The sequence below is a fragment of the Dama dama genome, chromosome 14, assembly GCF_033118175.1.
Source record: "Dama dama isolate Ldn47 chromosome 14, ASM3311817v1, whole genome shotgun sequence".
NCBI classification, from domain to species: Eukaryota; Metazoa; Chordata; class Mammalia; order Artiodactyla; family Cervidae; genus Dama; species Dama dama.
Genome location: NC_083694.1, coordinates 1,767,996 through 1,789,027, shown reverse-complemented (window position 1 = coordinate 1,789,027; position 21,032 = coordinate 1,767,996). Strand labels below are relative to the sequence as shown.

General features: G+C 47.4%; 2 protein-coding genes and 3 non-coding genes across 12 annotated transcripts in view; 3 read left to right on the top strand and 2 right to left on the bottom strand.

Annotated features, from left to right (window-relative positions):
- The window catches only part of MDM4 (MDM4 regulator of p53), a 54,876-nt gene extending 51,385 nt beyond the window's left edge, over positions 1-3,491 (bottom strand). For 2 of the 3 annotated variants that reach the window (XM_061159890.1, XM_061159894.1), the window contains exon 1: positions 2,694-2,998. The gene's annotated coding sequence lies outside the window, so the exon portion shown is untranslated. Of the gene's footprint in view, positions 1-2,693; positions 2,999-3,400 lie in introns of those variants that run through there. The other variant, XM_061159891.1, reaches the window with a different exon arrangement.
- A 127-nt stretch (positions 3,492-3,618) lies between these two features.
- Positions 3,619-3,691, top strand: TRNAK-UUU (transfer RNA lysine (anticodon UUU)). The gene has a single exon. It is a non-coding gene; the product is annotated as a tRNA-Lys (tRNA).
- A 266-nt stretch (positions 3,692-3,957) lies between these two features.
- TRNAK-UUU (transfer RNA lysine (anticodon UUU)) lies at positions 3,958-4,030 on the bottom strand. Its single transcript has one exon. It is a non-coding gene; the product is annotated as a tRNA-Lys (tRNA).
- Positions 4,031-9,184: 5,154 nt separating this feature from the next.
- Positions 9,185-21,032, top strand: part of PIK3C2B (phosphatidylinositol-4-phosphate 3-kinase catalytic subunit type 2 beta) — a 68,562-nt gene continuing 56,714 nt past the window's right edge. For 2 of the 6 annotated variants that reach the window (XR_009695724.1, XM_061159887.1), the window contains exon 1: positions 9,656-9,968. The gene's annotated coding sequence lies outside the window, so the exon portion shown is untranslated. Of the gene's footprint in view, positions 9,290-9,655; positions 9,969-21,032 lie in introns of those variants that run through there. The other 4 variants (XM_061159885.1, XR_009695723.1, XM_061159886.1 and 1 more) reach the window with 4 other exon arrangements.
- On the top strand, positions 17,754-17,883 carry LOC133069736 (small nucleolar RNA SNORA3/SNORA45 family). The gene has a single exon (XR_009695960.1). It is a non-coding gene; the product is annotated as a small nucleolar RNA SNORA3/SNORA45 family (small nucleolar RNA).

Below are 21,032 nucleotides of genomic sequence, written 5' to 3'. Positions count from 1 at the left end.
GCAATCACCATCTGCAGTGATTTTGGAGCCCAGAAAAATAAAGTCAGCCACTGTTTCCACTCTTTTCCCATCTATTTGCCATGAAGTGATGGGACCGGATGCCATGATCTTAGTTTTCTGAATGTTGAGCTTTAAGCCAACTTTTTGACTCTCTTCTTTCACTTTCATCAAGAGCCTCTTTAGTTCTTCTTCACTTTCTGCCATAAGGGTGGTGTCATCTGTATATCTGAGGGTATTGATATTTCTCCCGGCAATCTTGATTCCAGCTTGTGCTTCCTCCAGCTCAGAGTTTCTCATGAGGTACTCTGCATATAAGTTAAATAAGCAGGGTGACAATATACAGCCTTGACGTACTCTTTTCCCTATTTGGAACCAGTCTGTTGTTCCATGTCCAGTTCTAACTGTTGCTTCCTGACCTGCAAATCTAATGTGTATTCCTTGAGTGAGAAATTGGAACATTAATGAGCCAAAATTTAATAGTTCCCCATTACTTAGGGGACAGTTATTCTTTCAAGTTAACTTAATATTGTCAGCTTTCTAAATTCTCTACGTCTCCCTCTACTCCACTAAAATATATGTTAAGCCTTAAATTGAAGCATTATTTTCTTAGGTCAGTCTCCCAAGACAATAAAAGTAAAAGCAAAAATGAACAACTGGGACCTAATTGAACTTACAAGCTTTTGCACAGCAAAGAATATCATGAAGAAAACAAATACATAGCCTACAGACCAGGAGAAAATATTTGCAACATGAGACTGACCAGGGATTCATTTCCAAAATTGTATACAAACAACTCACACAACTCAATAACAAAAAACCCAAACAACTCAATCTAAAAATGGACAGAAGACCCAAGTAGACATTTCTCCAAAGAAGATATATAGATGGGCAATAGGCACATGAAACGACACTCAGCTTTGCTAATTATTAGAGAAATGCAATCAAAACAACATTGAGGTATACGCTTCACACCAGTCAAAAGGGCCATCATCAAAAAGTCAATAAATACTGAAGAGGGTGTGGAAGAAAGAGGACCCTCCTACATTGTTGGTGGGAATGTAAATTGGTGCGACCACTATAGAAGATACTATGGAGGGTTCCTCCTCATAGTTTTTTGAGGAGTTCCTCAAAAAACTAAAAATAGAGTTACCACTAGTGAAGGACAGGGAAACCTGGCATGCTGCAGTCCATGGGGTCGCAAGGAGTCGGACATGACTGAACAACAATGATCCAGCAATCTCACTCCTGGGTATATATCCAGAGAAAACTGATTTGAAAAAGTATATGCATCCCAATGTTCATAGCAGCACTATCTAGGATAGCCAAGACATAGAAGCAATCTTAATGTCCTTTGACAGATGAATGGATAAGAAGATGTGGTACACATATACAATGCAATACCACTCAGCCATAAAAAGAAAGAAATAATGCCATTTGCAGCAACATGGATGGGCCTAGAGATTATCATACTCAGTGAAGTAAGTCAGAAAGAAAAAGACAAATATCATATACCATTTATATGTAGAAACTAAAATAAGACAAAATGAACTAATTTACAAAATGGAAACAGACTCACAGCCATAGAAAATATGGTTACCAAAGGGGAAGGAGGAGAAGAGGGATAAATTAGGAGTTTGGGATTAACAGGTGAAAAGTACTGTATGTAAAATAGACATACAGCAAGGTTCTACTGTATAGCACAGGGAAATATATTCAGTATCCTGTAATAAACCGTAATGGAAACGAACATGAAAAAGAATGTGTGTGTGTATCTGAATCACTTTGCTGTATACCAAAAACTAACACAACATTGTAAACCAAGTGTACTTCAATAAAAAAATAAATGTGTTAAACTTTATATATAGCGTGACTATAGTTAATAATATTGTCCTATATATTTGTATTGCTAAGAGAGTAATCTTGAAAGTTCTATTACAAAAAAAAAATTTTTTTAACTATATGTGGCGACAGATGTTAACTAGATTTATTAGGGCAATCATTTTGCAGCATATACAAATATCAGATCATTAGGCTGTGCACCTGAAACAATGTAAAATGTCAATTTTATCTCAATAAAAATTAATTTAAAAAAATATGTTAAGCAGTTGTTGAAGGTTGGATAGTGTCAGAGAACCATAGAAAGAACAGAATGATGAAGTCTGATCTTGTTATATTTTTATGTAACTTTGTGAATGCTTATTATATGTTAGACACTATTCTAAGCCATTTACATAAACAATCTTATTTAATTCTTGCAATCATTTTATTGTCCTGAGACAAAGAAATAATTTACTCTTGATCACACAGGGTAGTAAGGTTTCAAAAAGGGGCACCTAACTTCAGCACCCAGGCTTTACGGATCCTTTCAATTTTTGAAGGTACTTATATGCATCCTTTAAAAAGTTTCAAATTGGAATATAGTTGATATACAATATTATATTAGTTTCAGATGAACAGCATTGTGATTCAATGTTTTTAGAGATACTGCTGTTGAAAGTTATTACAAAGTAATGGCTGTGATTTTCTGTACTGTACAATATATCTTTGTTGCTTAATTTTTAAATTTGCAATATAGCCTAACTATTTTACAGTTATTCCCAAATTGTGTTCTTTTACATGATTATTAATGGCTGCATATCATTCTTAATATCATTCTTAATAGGAGAATTTATATAACCATTTATGTCACTTACAGGCTTTTTCCAGTTAAAATGCCTTGATGTTCTTTTCTCTCTTGTAATCAAGTCTTTTTGCACATCCATGATTATTTCCTTAGGACAAATTCCAAAGCGTGGAATTGCTGGACCAGGGCAATCACTTAAAGCAGTTGGAATTAAGGGAAAGCAACGTCAGCGAAGGAAAACCCTTCGATGTCCCGCTCTAAGCCCCACCGAGGGTTAACTCTCCACGCCAGCCGTGTGGCAGAGGGCAGCGCTCAGAGTACTGGCGGCTGTGGAAGAGAAGAGCCTCCGATGCCAAGATCGATAAACGGTCTCACCGCCGGCACGTTCAGCTTTCCACTCTGGCTTCCTGGGGTTTCTGACCGGAAGGTCACTGGGGCCGACCTCCTCCAGGGTTTGTGTCACGTGAAACTGTGACTCGGACCCCAGGAAGGGCCCTGCAGGACAATCCCACCATCCCTCTGCGGGGTCCTTTCTCCCGCTCCACACTACACAGTTCAGTCCGCCAGCTTCAGAGCAGCGTATCTGTGTTCCCTCTTAGATTCGTTCTTCGGTTGTTTTTTTTTTTTTTTTAATTGTCGGGTACGTTTTAGATACTCACCCTTTTATCAAGAGTGGAATAGATCTTATGTCACCACAGCTCTTCCAAAGTGGCCTACGTCACCGTTCTGTTCATCCTAGACTTGTCAGAGAGATTACCTAATTATTATTATTATTACCTGATAGTGGTTATTGGGCACATAAGAGTCTCGCAATCCTGAGTTAACCGGCAATGCTGGTGAAAGGTCCACGATGTGCGCTCTGTTTTTCCCGGCGCACGAACCCAGCGCTTCTTCGGGTTTACTACAGTTTCACAAAATGCCGCTGGGAGGAGGCGGGTGCGCCGCGCTCGTCATCCTCAAGTAAGACGCCGCAGGAGCAACGGCCGCTCGTGAGAGCCCGGATAGCTCAGTCGGTAGAGCATCAGACTTTTAATCTGAGGGTCCAGGGTTCAAGTCCCTGTTCGGGCGCTTTGGTTTTAACCTTCGGTTTTGTTTTCTTCCCTAGTTCTTAGAAATCTAAAGGAAAAAAAGTCTTCCCGGGCAGGACATCACCGCGCAAAACCTCCGCACTCACCAAGAAACTGAGTAACGTTTTGCGTAGCCGCTTTTCTTTCTTCCCTGACTGTACGTTTATCTATCATACTCCGAAATCAATGAAAAATAAATTGATATGGTTTAAGTATAAGTAGAGTTAGCAACTAAACAAACCTTGGAATTTTCGAAAAAGCAGAAGGCGCCCGAACAGGGACTTGAACCCTGGACCCTCAGATTAAAAGTCTGATGCTCTACCGACTGAGCTATCCGGGCTCTCTCGGAAAGTGTTTTCTTTTCCGTTTACTTGATAATATTCTAACAAATTGACTCTCAAATCTAAATTTTAGTTATTATTTTTTCCAGTAAGATGAGAAAACACAAACATTCATTTTTCTGTTTTTCTCCATTTACTCAATACATGTTTTCTTCAAGTTCCTTCATATTTCATGTCTGATGAATTTCCAATATTCACTAAGTTCTCTAAAATTACAGAAAAATGGGCAACGGAGAAGAACATTAAAACTTCAGACAGCTGCAGCCTCTTGTTACTACACTTCTGTCTTCAGTATACTGCTTCCCTGATAGGGCCTCTTAATATCGGTTATATTCTGCTGAACCAGCTTTCAGTGTTTTCCCCATGTTTTTAATGAACAATAGGACCTCTTAATTTTAGTTACATTCTACTAAGCCAGACTAGAGGATTTTCCCCGTATTTTTAAAGAACAGTGTATTTCCATTCACTTGATGATATAGCTGTTAAATAGGCATTCCTTAGCACAAAAGAAGGAAAGATACATTTGACTCATAAATAGAGGAGCTAATATAGGAAAAGAGAAGTGACTGTGGAAAGGTGGATCTGAATATAGATTGAGAGAAAGGGAGCTTAGACCTTTAATTTAGATGTTGATTGAATTTTTCCCTTTCTCCCTCTTCCAGACAAGTTGCAGTTTTCAAATCAGACTCCCAAGGTGAATCCTTCTAAAGCAGTATTAGTGTGTACCAGTGAAAGCAACATAAATTATTAAGAATAAAAATCTCCAGATCAGCCTGGCTTTTCCTAAAATCAACTTCATCAACCATGACGCATAGGGTGAGGAAAACAGGATTATGAAATTTCAAGACTGATAAGGGGGTGCATTTTTGTTTCTAGGAACCTGAGACTTCTGACACAATGAACAAAATTGCCCAGCCTCAGTTGTAGGAGTTTGTTTCCTACAACTGCTGATTCTTTAAAAACAAAGGCAAACAAACTGTGTGATCCTAAACAAGCCTGAGTTTCCACATCTACAAAATGAGGGAAATTGATTAGATGACCTGTAAGACACTTTTTAAATCTAAAATTTTTACCACTCTCATTACGTTTTCTGCGGGGAATAAGATTAGAAGGAAGACTCAAAATGCAACAGGAAGGAATAATGTAATTGTACAAACATTTATTGATCATCTATTGATATTATGGTTTAGGTTCTGTGATGAAAGTCAGAGATATATAGGACCTGGCTCCTGTTCACAGTCTAGGAAAGAAGGCAGACAGTTAAGCAATTAATTTTAACAAAGTAATAAATGCAGTAATAAGAATTCAAGTACAAGAAGAGCAGGAGATGAGAATGGACAGAAAGGGTGTACAAAATGAGGGCAAAGGGTCCTTGAGTTTTCAGCAAGGAAAACGGAATCAGAGCTAAGTTTCAACAAGTTAACTGTCAGAGGTATGCAGAGGAAACTCGAATGAGCCAGACAGAAATTTATCTATTCAGTTATTTCTTGAGCACTCATGTGTGAAATAAGGAAAAACTTTTTGCTCTGTTTGAATGAGATGGTGAAAATGTATTATACCTAACTTCTATTTTTTTTTTTAAGGAAGGGAAATAGTAGCTGTCCAGTGTCCCTAAAGAAGAAAACATAAAGTTTTTTTCTTCTCCTGCCCAATGGCTTCATTCGTTACATCGTATTGCCTTTCCTCCAGGATAATAAACCAGCTGTTTAAATAAATAGACTAACTCATGAATTGCTTATTGAGCACCTACTATTTCCACAGCAACGAGATAGGCACACTGGGAAGAAAACAGTAAGTCTGGAAGGAAAATGAGAAATGAAAATTGTGTTTTGGGGATGGTGAATAAATTAATCTGGCTGTAATAAAGGGAGGTAGACAGGAAAAGTGTGGGATTGGAGACAGCTGACGGAATTTATTTCAGGCTAGACGAGAATAATTTTATCATATAGGCAACAGCAAAGTTTGAAAGTCAAATTGAAAGTTTGACTTGTTAACATTGTAAAGTCCCATCTGAAGTAGCACGAACTGAATCTACTTTTTCTATTTTGGGTTACAAAATACCATCAGTAGAGCTTTCTCCTTTTTAAGCATGAAATCTTCCTGGAGTGCTACCAAGTTTCTCACTCACATTGACTGTTGAACTTAATTCTCCCACTGGAGGGCAATCTAAACTCACAGATTCTAGATTTGTGGGCCAAACCCTCCCTGCACCCACCCTTCTCAAAGTGAAATTTCCCCGCTAATTATTAAACACATGCTCTTTGCTCTTCTACTCATCAGACTCATTGGTCTTTGAAAATTTCCATCAACTCTGTCAGAGCTAGAAAGTTGTGGAGGAAGAAATGGGTGCCCAAACCAATGCCTAATGTACCTACTCAGAGACCGGGTGCTTCACCATCACTGTAGAGTCTTTGAGTTGAGACCATTATAAGGTGCAGAGATACATGGTACAGAGGAGTTGTTCTGAAGTTTCCTTTTGTGATTTTGGCCCAATAACTCCAAACTGAGAGCAGCCTGGGTTTCTGGTGGGCTCTTCAAGCTCTCTCCCATCACCCTCCTCTCTATGACAGAAAAGCTAACAACTCAAGAAACCCCTCTAGCATCCAGAATTCCCTGACTTCTTGTCAATCCAAAAGGCATTTCCAGCCCTGCCCTCCTGAATGTCTCGGCCACGCTTGTGTTTCCATCCCTCTTTCCTGACACTTTCTCTCCTCCTCCTTTCTGACACTCTGGCATCTCAGTTCTTCCTCCCATTTAGGCCTCTTCTTTCCTATATTTGTCCACTTGGGTGATGTCACATATGTAACTTTGTTTATCATCTATGAATGGAAGAGTCCAAAACTGAAACCACTTGTCCATGCCTTTACTTTCAACTTAGTTTCATAAATCTAAAGTCTACTAGACACCCCCACCCGAACATTCCAGAGACACTGCAAGTCCAAATTTAATTTAACGTCCAAAATCAGAGTCATGATTGCACCCCCAATACCCGGGCCCTGTGTTACTACAGTCCCTCACTTAGCAAATGGCCCCACCTGCCCCCAATTCCTAAGGCATCAGGTGGGGAGTAATTCTGCACTCTTCCCCCTCACTGATGATCCCTAAATCAGTACAGTACCAAGTATTATTGACTTGACTGCCTGACTCTCTTGTATCTGTCCTTCCCTCCCATCCCGCCCTTCTGTCCCTGCTTCGAGATTCTCTGCCCTTCCACCCCGAATGTAGCCATGGCCTCCCCTGAGTTCCCAGCCAGTACTCCTGAGTGTGCAAATGCCACACTCCAGTTTGAAGAGTTTCCACTTCTTGGCTTGCAAGTCGAAGGAAGGGAGTGAGCGATTCTCTAAATGAGGAGAGAAGAGGGGAAGGGAGAGGGAGGGAAAGGAGCTGAGAGGGAAGGGGAAACACCTGGAGGAAACCTTGTTGAACGTGGCAGCTAGCCCACAGTGATCCCAAAGACAAGGAGCCCAAGGAAGAAATGTCCAGACCTCTTTGACCTCCCTCCTCCCGCTCTTCTGAGGAGGCTCCCCACTGGCCCACCCCTTCTAGGAGACCAGAGGGCCCAGAGTGGGTCTGCAGGGGCAAAGGGAAGACATGCAGTATGTATTGCAAATCCTCCGTAATAAGCCACATCACCTATGACATCACTCCCAGTGTACTCCCTGGGTTCTCTGTTGCCTACAGGGCTAAACCTAAACTTTTTGACATGCCTGGTTTCTCTTATAATGCAGAATTTTCTTCCTACCAAGATGCATTAAAAAGCCTTTAATGTGATCCTCAGCCCAGCAACTCAGGCAGGCCTATTTCCTGTTAGCTCTTCACTCCAGCAACACTGGACAGCTGATGGCCCCATACTACTCTGTTCTTTCAGGCTTCTGAGCTTAACCCGATGACAGGCACACAGAAAGCTGTCATAAATTTGTATTGTGATCAAGCAGTGAATGAATGAATGAACGCAAGTTTGGATTCCCCCAGGCTCTCGCGCATCAGGAATAGCGTCATACATACTTTATATGTACAGAACATATATATGTACAGAACAGGCTGTGGTCATCAAAATGGTCCATTACAGTCTTTCCTTTGATCTTCACAACAGGCCTGAGTGGGAAGCCAAGCTGATAGAACTATTGATGCCAAGAGGGTGAAGTGGACTACCCAAGGGCACAGTGCAGTGAGTAGAAAACAAACACAAGCCTTTGTCCCTTCTTTCATGAGCTTCTCCTCCCATTGTCTCACTCAAGGTTGCCTGCAATTAATGGTTCTTTGCACTGGCCCAGATTTCACCTTATATGAGAACAAAACAATATCCTAAGTGAAGTCACTCAGTCGTGTCCAACTCTTTGCAACCCCATGAACTGTAGCCTACCAGGCTTCTCCATCCATGGGATTTTCCAGGCAAGAACCTCCAAATCATGATCTCACTTTTTACATTGCTTTCTCCCTCTACTTAGGACTTCATCTGGTTATTCAAATTTCCTTCCCCAAAAGAGTTATCCTCCTTTGAGCTCTAAAGTCTTCCATTTCTATAAGCCTATGAATCTAAGACATGTTGGATATCTTGAAGTTTCATATTAATGTGGAAATTTTAAAACGCCCCTTGTCTTTTTTAAAAGGCCTTTCTGACACCCTTAAAAAAAACCCCACAAAACTCCAGTGAACCCCAAATAGACTGTAAGAGTAGCATTTTAACAAACATATCTTTGGGACCAGAGAAGGCACGGGTTTTCAGATGTTTCCCTGAGAACCCTGGCAGGGGAGTCCTGGGCCTCTGACCTCAGGATGGGAGTACTGAACCCTAGATACCTAAAGGGGACGGCAGGGGAGGGATGCTGAGAATCAGGTGCTGATCGTAGTATGGCAAGGAAGAAAGGAGGAGGACCCTGGTGGAGAGCAAGATTCAAGTTTTGAGGAAAATGTACTTTGAGATCAGAGGGTTTCGTTATTATGCAAACAAAATGCAAATGAGGGGCGGGCCAACTATGGGTTTCTTTGGGTGGAGGCCTTCGGAAAATTCTTCTAGAGACCACTGCTCAAACAAAGGTACTGAGTCAAAATTTTAAACATAACGTAATGTATAAAAGATTTTCCCCCTGCGCTGGTTGCGCTGGAGGATCAACCACCACCCTTCCCCCTCAGGGTGTAGACTGCTATTTAACGGGGCTCGGGTCACACGACCCACTAGGGCGAACCGAAAAACCAATGAAGCAGAAAAGTGCAAAAGGCAGAGACAGCTTCCCCCCGCCGTCTCCTCCGCCCTCAAGGTAGGGACTCTCTAGGGCATCGCTCTGTTAATGATGGGGGGGAAATTCCACCCACCGATACCCGGACCTCAAAACTCTGTCATTTCCAGTAGAATGATCTGGCATTCTTCTGGCACACAGCAAAAGGGTCCCAGCAGGGGAAGCCATCTGCAAACACCCTCACACGAGTGGGAGTGGAGATCTCGGCCCCTGGTTCCCGAAGCACGACTCGACGCCTTGCTTTTCCCTCCCTGCGCGCAAAGGCCGGGGAGGCGGGGAGCCGAGCGGGAGGGGCGGGCGGCCGGGCTCGAGGCCCGCCCTCCTCCGCGCTACGGGCGCTGCGGGCTGGGGCCGCGGCCTGCGGCTGCCCGCCCTACCCGCATCCGGCCGAGCCTCCGCGGCCGTGCAGTGCGCGGGGTCTCCGGGAGATGGCTTCCCCGCGCTAGCCCGCGGCTAAAGCTATTGTCTCTCCCGGGCCAGCCGGACCCCGCGGGCTCGCGCACGCCCTCCGCTTAGCCGACTCCCCAGCCGGTCCTCGCGCACCTTCTGCCTCCCCGCTGCCCGGGGCCCGCCGCCCGCCGCCCGCCGCGTGCTGCCCGGGAGGGAGCGGCCGGGAGGAGGCGGTGCGCGGCCGGAGCCGCCCGGAGCCGGCAGCCCGGGTCTCCGAGTGCACAACCGCAGGAAACCGCAGTGGGCGCAGGTAAGGCGCGCACCCGGCCGGGCGCCCCGGCCCGCGCCTGCGGATCACCCGCCGAGTGGGGCGGACGGAGGTCGGGGAAGCTCCCTGCAGCATGGCAGCGGCGAGGTGCAACAATGGAAGGAGCCGAGGGTTCCCGGGGCGCGGGCCGCGGGGGCGGTGGGCGCCGGGCTCCGGGCCCCGCACCCGAGCGGGCGGCCCCGCCGCCTCCCCGCGCCTGGGGGCTCCGAGCGTCTTGGACCCCGGGCGCCCTCTTCCCCACCCCTTTCCCTCTGAACACACTTCCTGGCTCCCAGTGGCAAGGCGCCCTGAATCAGCCAATGGTTTTGGTGTTTTGGTTTGTTGAAGATGAGAAAATAAAAGGCAAAACCTGCCCTGGAGTGAGAGTGGTGGGGTGATGCTTTCTCTTGCAGTAGGTGAAAAGTCAGCATCTAGCCTAGGGAATATATATATAGATATACATTTTTATGCGGACAGATAGGAAAATTGGCTTCTGCCTTAATAAGGATACTGCAGCAAAAGGGGAAAGCCTAGGAGAGGGAGAGGGGCCTTCATGCCGGAGTTCCCGGTCCATGGGGGGAGGTGCTGCTCCCCCGGCCTGTTACTTGTCTCTGGTTTTCAGCTCCCGACAGCGGTGGCTTTGATGTTGGGGAGCGATCGCAGCAGCAGGAAGCCCCGGGGAGCCTGCCAAGACCGGGTGGGGTGGGGTGGGAAGCCCAGGGGCTCGGCAGGCTCCCGGGTTGTGAGAAGAGGTTACTAACGTGTGAGGTTAGCGCACACACCCTGGTTGGCCGCGGGGCGCGTGTGTAAACCCTGCCATTGCTCGCGCTCTTCAGGCCGACCTCCTTTCTCTTGGTCTCCACCCCCTTGTGGGGTCTTTGTGGCTTCCCAGTCCCTCCAGCCTGGCTGCGATGGAATCTCTATTGTCTCTGCTGCCCTGATGTTTTTTTTCTCGGTTCTTTTAGAGAATTTTGTACCCTGGGTGGCTGGTCCCAGCGTGGCACCAGCTTCCTTAGCACACAACTACCCAGGCTTCCAGAAGTGGGCCAACATGCCCCTCCTTCTCTGTCTAAACTACCTGACTCTGTGGGTTGTGGCCAAGCAGATGTAAGTAATTTGCACTGAATTCCTACCCTGTATCAGCCGCTGAATGAAAACTTACTTTCTTGCCACACAAGGCCTCAGGAAGATACTGGAAGAGAAATGGTCCAGGGGGTGGCAAACCTGATCCACATATACTCCTCCCTCCCGGACTCCTGCTGTGCATCCCAGGACAGAGAAGTTATGAGGCTTCAGAATTGCAGCTCCTCCAGAGCCTGGCGGTCCCCTCTGGGGTTTCGTCCATGGAAAAATTAAGTCGAGGCACATTTTATAGCCCTGCCTGGCAGCCAGCGTCTGAGGAGGTGGTGGCTCAGAGCCGGAGCCCTGGACTGAAGCTGTGGCTGCTTCCCCTTTGGCCTTTGGGCAAGCCCAAGGTTTGACTTCCGCAGCTCTGAATTTACTGCTGAGTGTGCATGGGTGTGTGTGTCTGAATCTGACCAAACTCTCAGCCCTGGCCAGAAGGGAGTGAGTCCATTTCCCTCTTCCTGGAAAGATCGGTGAGGGAGGCTCCGTTTATCTGGATCCTCAGGCTTTTCCCTGGAGTGCTCCTTTGGACTGTGCAGTGACCTGGAATACCTGCAGCCTTGGCCAGGGTGTAACGATGCTCTAGCAGATACCCCACGTTCTTGTGGGCCTTAGGTCTCCTCTGTCTGGTTTCTCCACCCCACCTAGGCCTGACATTTTGCAAATATCTCACGTGTGTGGTCATTCAACCTGAACAGCCCTGCTGGCCAACAGGAATAAAAATGAGGGAACTCTGTTCCCTTTGGGGGTTTGTAACTGGCCATAAACTTCAGGCTGCTCATGTTCCCAGGATGTGAACTTGGGTGTGATAGTGCGGAGTAGTAGAGAAACAGTGGGTGGGTTCAGTGTCAGGAGGCCTGGCTTCCTAGCTGTGTGAGTATGAACAACTCATGAACCTAAGACTCAGTTTGTATATCCAAAACATGGGGAAAAATACCTTTGGCTCATAGGATTGTTTTAAGGATGAAAAACACTGCTTACCGTGAACTGAATAAAATCATGTATGCAAAAGCACTCTGAAAACTGCAGAGTGCTATACAAAAGTAGGTTATACATCCTGAGTTTAGTTTCACTAACGAGGAAGGGAAAGCTGGTGGGGATAGGGGGTGGGGGGAGGAAAGGGATATGAAATAGAGAATGTTCTGGAAACTTTCTTTTCTGGCTAAGGGAAAGTAATGTGACAATGCCCAGGTAACTATTCTTTGGGTATTTCTCTTTAAATAGGGTTGCTAGAATGAGAACTGGGAGAGAAGGAAAGTCTACTTAATGATATTTCTAGGGAATCAGGGGGATATATACACCCCCAAAGGCTGACTGCTATCTATAGTTAGGGTAGTACTGAGCTGGCAAATAATATTGTAGCTGACACTTACTGATGTCAGCTGGCTAGTCGAAGACAGAGGAGGGATTCAAAGCAGGCATTCCCTCTCCAGACCCTGTGCTCATAACTTGGTTGCCCCTCTCAGGGAGATGTTGGGTCCTGGGAAAGGAGCAGCAGAGTTACAGTATTCATTCATACTGGATTCCTTGATTTGAATGCCGGTGAGATGTTACCAGACTGGGACATACTTTAGATAACTCACTTCTCAAGGACAGAGATCCTGGGGGACAAACTTCCTCCACCCAGCCCTAATCCAGCAAGCACCTCCTTAATTCTTGCATTTCCTAGGATCACATATAGTTTTAGAATTGGAAAGTCATTTCTCTGCAAAGAAATGACTCTTCCAAGGTCACGTGAACTTGTTCCACAGATCATTTTACTACCAATGAAAGGACCTATCTTTCAGAAGTTTGGAATGTACCTATCAGTTGACCCTATCGTTGCTGGGAAATTCTCTTCTCTCAGAATATTGATGATGGAATTCACTGTCCTCAAATCCCTGTAGTGTTAAAGAGATTAATGACACAGAACACCTTTTGAGCTTTGGGGAAGAAGCCCACAAGGTATGGAGGAGGAAGAGGAGAGCAGTCCCAATAGTCTTGGGGCAGAATATAGAATCTGTGACAAGGGATCTTTAGCAATTCGTCCTTCCTCTTCTTGAGAACTTCTTGTAGGAAGTCTCACCTAGCAGAGGCTCCATAGTGTTTCAACGAGAGACCAAAAATCATTTGCCTCTTTGGAAACTTTTTTCCTTCCTCCTTAACGTTCGCACCTGCCACTCGCCTTTCTTGAAAACATTGTTCAACACTCTTCATCCTGGACCTTTCTCTGCTAACCTCAGCCAACCCTAGTGCGAGACTAGTTTCCTGGGCGGTGGCTTCTCTTCTCCTTGATGTTTCTTCCACTGTGTTTTATGCCTCATTCCAAATCTTGGCCCGTGGATCCTGTCTTAGAGGTTAGCTTCTATTTCTGCATCCTGCCCACCATGGAGGTAGGTGCCAGTCCTGAGAGCTGCTCACACACTCTGGTCCCCAGGCCCACCAGGAAAAAGCTTGCATGGGGGCATCCTCTATGCTTTTGAACTGTGGTGTTGGACAAGACTCTTGAAAGTCCCTTGGACTGCAAGGAGATCCAACCAGTCCCTCCTAAAGGAGATCAGTCCTGGGTGTTCATTGGAAGGACTGATGTTGAAGCTGAAACTCCAATACTTTGGCCATCTGATGTGAAGAGCTGACTCATTGGAAAAGCCCCTGATGCTGGGAAAGATTGAGGGCAGGAGGAGAAGGGGGTGACAGAGGATGAGATGCTTGGAGGGCATCATCGAGTCGATGGACATGGGTTTGGGTGGACTCCGGGAGTTGGTGATGGACAGGGAGGCCTGGCGTGCTGTGGTTCATGGGGTCGCAAAGAGTCAGACACGACTGAGCGACTAAGCTGAACTGGAGGCATCCTCTCCTGCCACGTTTTTCTCTCTCTTTATCTTAGTCTACTTACTACTGTTGACGGCAAACCAGAAGGCACAGAGTGGGGGGAAAGGAATAGAGAGCCGAGGAGATTCCATTTTGAGGAAATAGCACAGTTTGCCTTGCCAGGTGAAGAAGCAGATATGAGCTCTTCTCATCTCAGGTCCAGATTAACCTAGAGCCCAGATTGGAGTGATTGATGGCACCCGGCCACTGTTGAGACACCTTGAGGGCCCCACGTTTCTGAAAGCAGAGTGTCTGCCCCATTCCTGACTTGTCACGCTCCTGTGTCTTCCAAAGGGTAAAAGAAGTTAAAGTACGAGGTGCACTGGAGGACTCATTTAATTCTGACCCAAAATGGAGAGATTGTTAGAAAGTTGGACATTATGGGCACCTGGGAAAAGGCGACTATATTTTCCCCAAAAATATTATAACTAGGATGTCAGATTTACACTTTAGAATTCAGGAAGACAGATTTTTTTTTTCTTTTTTTTTAATTAATAGAAAAGATGGATATAGTTCCCTGACAAGAGATTTTGAAAGAGTGGTTCCAAAGGGTTGTCAGTTCTCTGAAGTGCAATTTTGGTTATGCTATTATAGATGGTCCCAACATCTATAGGCAAAAAGGAGCCATTTGAGAAAAAGTTCAAATACCAAGCAAGGCATAATAAAAATACCAAGCAAAGCGTGATAAAAAAGAATAGCCACCAGCACTGAGTGTCTGTCTTCCTGTAGCTTTTCAAACCTTAATTCCAACCCCCACTGCCATCCTTGGAGGAAATAGATGATGAAATTGTCCCATCCTCCTTTGCAGATGAGAGAACTGAGGTTCAGCTTAGGTTTAGATTCAAACCAAGATTAAGGTTGTACAACTAATGAGAAAAGAGCCAGAGTCTGAATGTAGGTCAGGATACCTCTAGGACCTGGGTTCTTTCTCTGCTCCACTGGAGGGACCTGTGGGGGAAAAATGTCAATGAGGCCCAGGTTCTCAATGAAATGGGGCTTCCTCAAGAGTCAGGTGACAGCGGCAAGTGTTCTTAAAGTCGTCTGTGGGTGAAGACGTGATCACAGAGGGAAGAAAGCTTGTCAGTTACTGTTTAAAAAGAGCTCATCTGTTCATTCACAGATGTTTTTTGAGTGCATACTAATAACCTTAGGTACTTTCAGTGTCTAGCACATACAGCCTTCCAGAACTTACTGCTGGGTGGAGAACACAGACAAGTGAGTAGGCTATAGTATGGGGTGCTTAAAGAATTCGTAAATGAGGCATTTAGGGTGGTCAGAATTCCTGGTGGAAAAGAAATGTTAGCTGAGATCTGAACAATGAGTCGGCATTGGGGCGGAATGGGGAGTGAAACAAGTGCTGAAAAAGGTAAAGGGGGTGTAGTTTAATTTGGCCAGAACCATTGGAGGAATTTGCATTTTATCTTTTATTCATCCATCACCCATTGTGCATTGAATGCACATGGTAAACCTGAGTGCACAACAGGGAAGAAGACAGACAAAATGAATTACCGGGAGCACTATCTGAGACATGGCAAGGACTCAGCAGACGGTGGTGGTCAGTTATTTTATCATCTTACAGTAGCAGGTTTGTGCTAAACCCTCAGAATATAAACTTGAGTTCAGCATGGTCCCTGATCTTGGGGCAACCACACTGTACTCCAAAAAACTCAACTGAACAGGTGAGCTTTATGTAGGGGGTAATTCTGTAAGCTCAATATGAGTCAGTTGTCCTATGGTTGCCCCAAGGCAGCATTTCTTTAAAAAGTATAGAAATCAAGACTAGAGTACTTAATATCTGGGGGGACACTTGAATTCTGAGAACCTAATAAATGCTATTGGGTATCAACCTGGAAAAATCAATTACAATTTTGCCTTCCTTATCAGCTTCAGAATCCCTGATACTACAACAGGAAAGTGATAATTCTTCTCTAGGTTGGTCAGAGCACCCTCAGAACACACTGTTTAACAACTCTGTCCTGTGTGTAAAGCGTCGTATTGAGCATTGTGGGGAAGACAAAGACAAATAGGAGGTAATTTTTTCCTTAAGATTAATGGGCTTATATTTATAAAGAGCTTTGTAGTTATAAACCATGTACATGGATGTTTGTTGTTGTTGTTTTTAGTTGCTAAGTCGCGTCTGACTCTTGCGATCCCATGGACTGTAGGATTTCCCAGGCATGAATACTGGAATGGGTTGCCATTTCCCAGTCCAGCGGATCTTCCTGACCGAGGGATCGAACCCACGTCTCCTGTATTAGCAGGCGGATTCTTTACCTTTGCGCCACCAGGGAAGCCCCACCTACATGGATAAGTTATTTTTATTCTAATCACCAGTGGGGTAATACAAAACAATATAAATACAGTGGGATGCATTAAAATTTTTACAGACATTTGAAAGAGAGCAAAGTCACTTTCCGTCATAGGAGATGAAAAGAAGGCTCTAACATAAGGGCAGGTCGGGCAAGCCAGAGTGCTCCAGAGGGCACGCGCATGAGCGAAGGAGTGTTCAGAGGGAGCTCACACGAGGGAAGGAGTGCTCCAGACGGCGCTGGTACGAGGGACGGAGTGCTCCAGAGGGCGCTGGCGCGAGCGAAGGAGTTTTCCAGAGGGCACTCGTGTGAGCGAAGGAGTGCTTGCTCCGGAGGGCACGCGCATGAGCGAAAGAGTTTTCCAGAGGGCGCTCGCGTGAGCGAAGGAGTGCTCCAGAGGGCGCTCGCATGGGAGGAGTGCTCCAGAGGGCGCTGGCGTGAACGAAGGAGGTTTCCAGAGGGCGCTCGTGTGAAGGAGTGCTCGCTCCAGAGGGCACACGCATGAGCAAAGGAATGCTTCAGAGGGCCCTCGCGTGAGGGAAGGAGTGCTCCAGAGGGCACTCCCGTGAGCGAAGGAGTGTTCCCGAGGGCACTCGCGTGAGCAAAGGAGTGCTCCAGAGGCCGCTCGCGTGAGCGAAGGAGTGCTCCAGAGGGCGCTCGCGTGAGTGAAGGAGTGCTCCAGAGGCCGCTCGCGTGAGCGAAGGCGTGTTCCAGAGAGCGTTCGCGTGAGCAAAGGAGTGCTCCAGAGGCCGCTCGCGTGAGCGAAGGCGTGTTCCAGAGGCCGCTCGCGTGAGCGAAGGAGTGCTCCAGAGGGCGCTCGCGTGAGTGAAGGAGTGCTCCAGAGGCCGCTCGCGTGAGCGAAGGCGTGTTCCAGAGAGCGTTCGCGTGAGCAAAGGAGTGCTCTAGAGTGCTCGCATGAGTGACAGTTTGTAGAAGAGCGTGGGGCCCTGGAGAATGGTTAATGACCATCAGCGCTTTGGGGGGCATGCAGGGGACTGGGCTGGGACTCGGTGTGGGGAGTCTTGAGTACCTGATAAGGAAGGGGAGAGACAGAGTTTCTCACTGGACGCATGACCTGACCAGAGCTCCAGGATTCCCTGGCACAGGAGTATACCAGAATAGTCACCAATATCAGCTTGAACATTTGGTAAAATGTGATATTCCTAGGTCTTCATAACAGAATGGGAAAAAGACCTCCAACAATTTTGGCTTGAAACAAGATTCAGTTTAGCTTTTACTTATTTATTTTAAATTTTTTTTATTTGCTTATTGACATATAATTGATTCATAACAATTTGACTCAGTCTCTTTTACTACTTGGGTGACCTTGGGCGAATTACTCAATTCCTTTCCTGTTTTCATAAAGTAAGGATAATAATATGCACATTTAAGGATTGTTATAAGGATGAAACAAGACAATACCTGGCACAGAATGCCAGATAGGGTGGGGGTGGGGGAAAGGTCTGTTTCCTTCCTTCTGTTTCTTTGATGCTTATATTCACTCATCGAGGCTAGGGTCACACTTGGGTATCGGCTGTTGCCATAGTGTGCTAGAGTCCTTGAAGAGTAACTGCTGACCTTATTCACTGGCTGTGACCCTCATGGCGTAGTCAGTCACCAGGTTAGTAACATGCGTCAGATTGTTACACAACTGTTAGATTGATTAGTGCCCATAACTTAGGGAGATGGTAATAACTATTTCTTTAGGAGTCCTATGTTATAGGAGTGTGTAGAAGCTGTCAGGTCCTGAAGGAGGACATGGCAACCCACTCTAGACAGGACTCTAGACAGGACCAAAATGACTTAGCATGCAAACATGCACGCACATATACACTTAGTCTTCCTCTCTGTCAACCTGTAGTACAGCCCCCCTGCCCCCTGCAACCTTCGCTTTGTTTTCACGGGAATAAGTGTGATACCCTCACTCCAGGCAGGACAGGGGACATAGCTTTGGGGTACTAATTTGAGAGATTTGTAATGATGTTTACATGCATTGCAGTGGTGTTTCAGCAAGGTAGCTATGGATGGTTAGCTCCATTGTGCCTCCACATGTGGTCACGTTCTGGCTTCTCTCTTCCAGCTGCAGGCATGCCGCTAATCCTGCTGAGAACAGCCTCTGACTGTTGCTGCCCTATTCTAGACCCTGGGCGAGGGGCACGTGGGCACGGGCCCCATCACGGTGGGGCTGGTGGGATGTGCGTGTGCCTCACTGAGCCGGGTGGGCAGCTGAGTCCCTGTGCTGGTGTCGCCTTGGCCTCTGTCTCCCTTGGATCTTCCCGTGCAAAGTGGGACATTGGGGATGGAAAAAGGCATTAGGGCATGTGCAGAGCAACACTGAAGCGGACAGGGCTCCTTGTCTACTCCCCACCCCCAGGTTACTTCCTACGTAGGAAAGACATCTTCACCCCTCCACATGCAGAGGTGTGCAGAGCAACACTGAAGCGGACAGGGCTCCTTGTCTACTCCCCACCCCCAGGTTACTTCCTACGTAGGAAAGACATCTTCACCCCTCCACATGCAGAGATGCAGAGTGGTTGTTGTAACACCACCTGAGACAAAAGTGTTGTTCTTGTGTCCCCATCGTAATGTCATGTCAGTACACAGCATCAGAATGTTTAGGAAACACTCAGAGCGTCAAAGAAGTAAGGCCAGTTTGAAACAGCTGGCTGGGGAAGGTTTCTGAGGATCTTGAGCTGGGGTGGAGAGAGGACAAAGAAAGCAGGAAGAAAAGCGCCTCCAGCTGCACTCATGGCTTTTGAGGCCCTAAGGCTCAAGTGGGACCAGTAGGACCCTGGGCACTGGAGCTGCCACCACTGTGACAGGGGTAGGTAGGGGGTGACCGGGTGGAGGGGAGTTCTAGCTGGGATCCCCTGCGATCGGGCACCGTCAGGACCTCTGCCCACTTCCCAGCACCCTCCCTGGTGTCCCCGTCCCTGTGGTCTGGGAATTCTGAACACTGGGAGGCCGTCTAGGGGAGGATCTCATCTCCCAGTTCCCTCTTAGGGCCCTACATCCCCAGTGGGGTTTCCCCTTTGACCTTGGTGAGACAGAACTCTTGGTCTCCTCCTGGGTTTGGTGTCCTTGGCTGATCCAGGGCAGGATATCCTTCCGGTCTGCTACCAGGAAGAGGGGAGAGGGACTTCATGGCTGCGGAGTGAGGCCAGTCCAACAGCAGCCAAAGCCAAGGATCGGGGGGTCAGTGACTTAGAGGGTCAGGCCGCCTTGTGGACAGTGCTTAGGGGAACTTGTGCCCTGAAGAGGTCGGGAGCTGGGAGCAGGGGAGGACTGGCAAGGCCTGTGTCAGAGATCCGTGTCCTCCACCTTCTGATGGATCATTTCTTCTGGTGCCACTCGCCATTTCCTTTTCCATTTCCAGATTCCCTTAGGTTGAGCACCTTCTCCTCAGACTCAGCTTTTTAACTGCAGACGTCCCTCTGACACCCCTGAGTAAATCAGTATCAGATGTTTGGTGGTGTTTTGTGTGTGTGTGGGGGGGGTTTCTGGTCTGAAAGAAGGGGGCCACTTGGGAACTGACACCCGTTCCCTTGCCCATCCTGGTTTGTGAGGACCCCAGGGTTCTCCTTTGGTTTAGGGGATAACCAGCCACCGCTGAGGCTGACCGGGTTTGTTTGGGCAAAGGCGCTCCGGGACTCTGTGTGTGGGATCTCCTTCCCTGGCGTCTCCCTCCTGTGAGCTCTCCTGGCTGGCCCAGCCTGGCCCTGCAGCCTGGAATGTGGACAGGGAAGGCCCCTGGAACCTAGGGGCCCCATTTTCCTTTTCTTCGGGTTCAGCTTCCTGCCTGCTTTTCTTAGGCTTCTTTGCCAGCGGCACTGGAACTGTCCCCTCAGATGTCTAGGCCAGCTTCTTCTGCCCTCGGGGAGCTGCTGAGAGGATGAGCTGGAGCCGGTGTGGTGGGCGGGAGTGTGCGGGGTGGGAACGTGTGCGGTTTGTGTGGTTACTGTGGCTCTGGGCCCCGGGGAGTGACTGCAGTCTGTCAGGGACTTTCTTGATTTGGGGAGCTAGCACTAATGGAAGATATTCAGACAGCCTGTCAGGATTGCTGGGTTAGGGACTGTGGTGGCAGAGAGACAGCGGCCAGAGCTGGTGGAGGGAGGTACAGAGCCTCCCTGCTGAGAGGGCAGGAAGGAGCTTGCCCTGGGCACGGCGTGGGGGCCAGTCTTCACTCCTCCGAGGTTCCCATGGGTGACTGGCTCAGTCTTTTTCTGCTTGACTTCCTTTCACCCTTCTCTGAGCCAAACAGGTGGCTCTCAGCTGCCCACACAGCCTGGCTTGCCTGCTGGCTCCTCAGCTGGGGCTTCCAGCCGTCGCCCTGCCCCTCCCCAGAGGCAGCACCACAGTGAGGGGGCTGCTGGCTCCCCTCCTCTACTCTGTGGGGTCATTCTGGGGACCGAGCCCCCAGGTCCTTCTCGTCCCGGGGTCTGGCCATCATCAGTGCCAAGCGTGTCCTCGTGGGGAGGCGCATGGGGCTGGGCCAGGCTTGTTTCTGAGGACCAACAGCACCGTGTGGCCTCCCCGCCCTGGGTCATGGGCGCTTCCCAGCTCTGCGGTGAGACCCAGAGCAAGTGCATTGACTGTTCGTGGGGCTCATTCTATTCATTTCTATTAGACAGGCGGATCCTGTCACGGAGACGGGAGTTAGCCTTTCAGATGTCCAAGAAAGGTGCTACCAGAAAACAGCTGAAGAATTGTTACAAGTGAATGAATTGGAGACACTCCCTGCAGATCAGAGAGTTGATCGGCAGCAATGATGCCATTCTTGTGG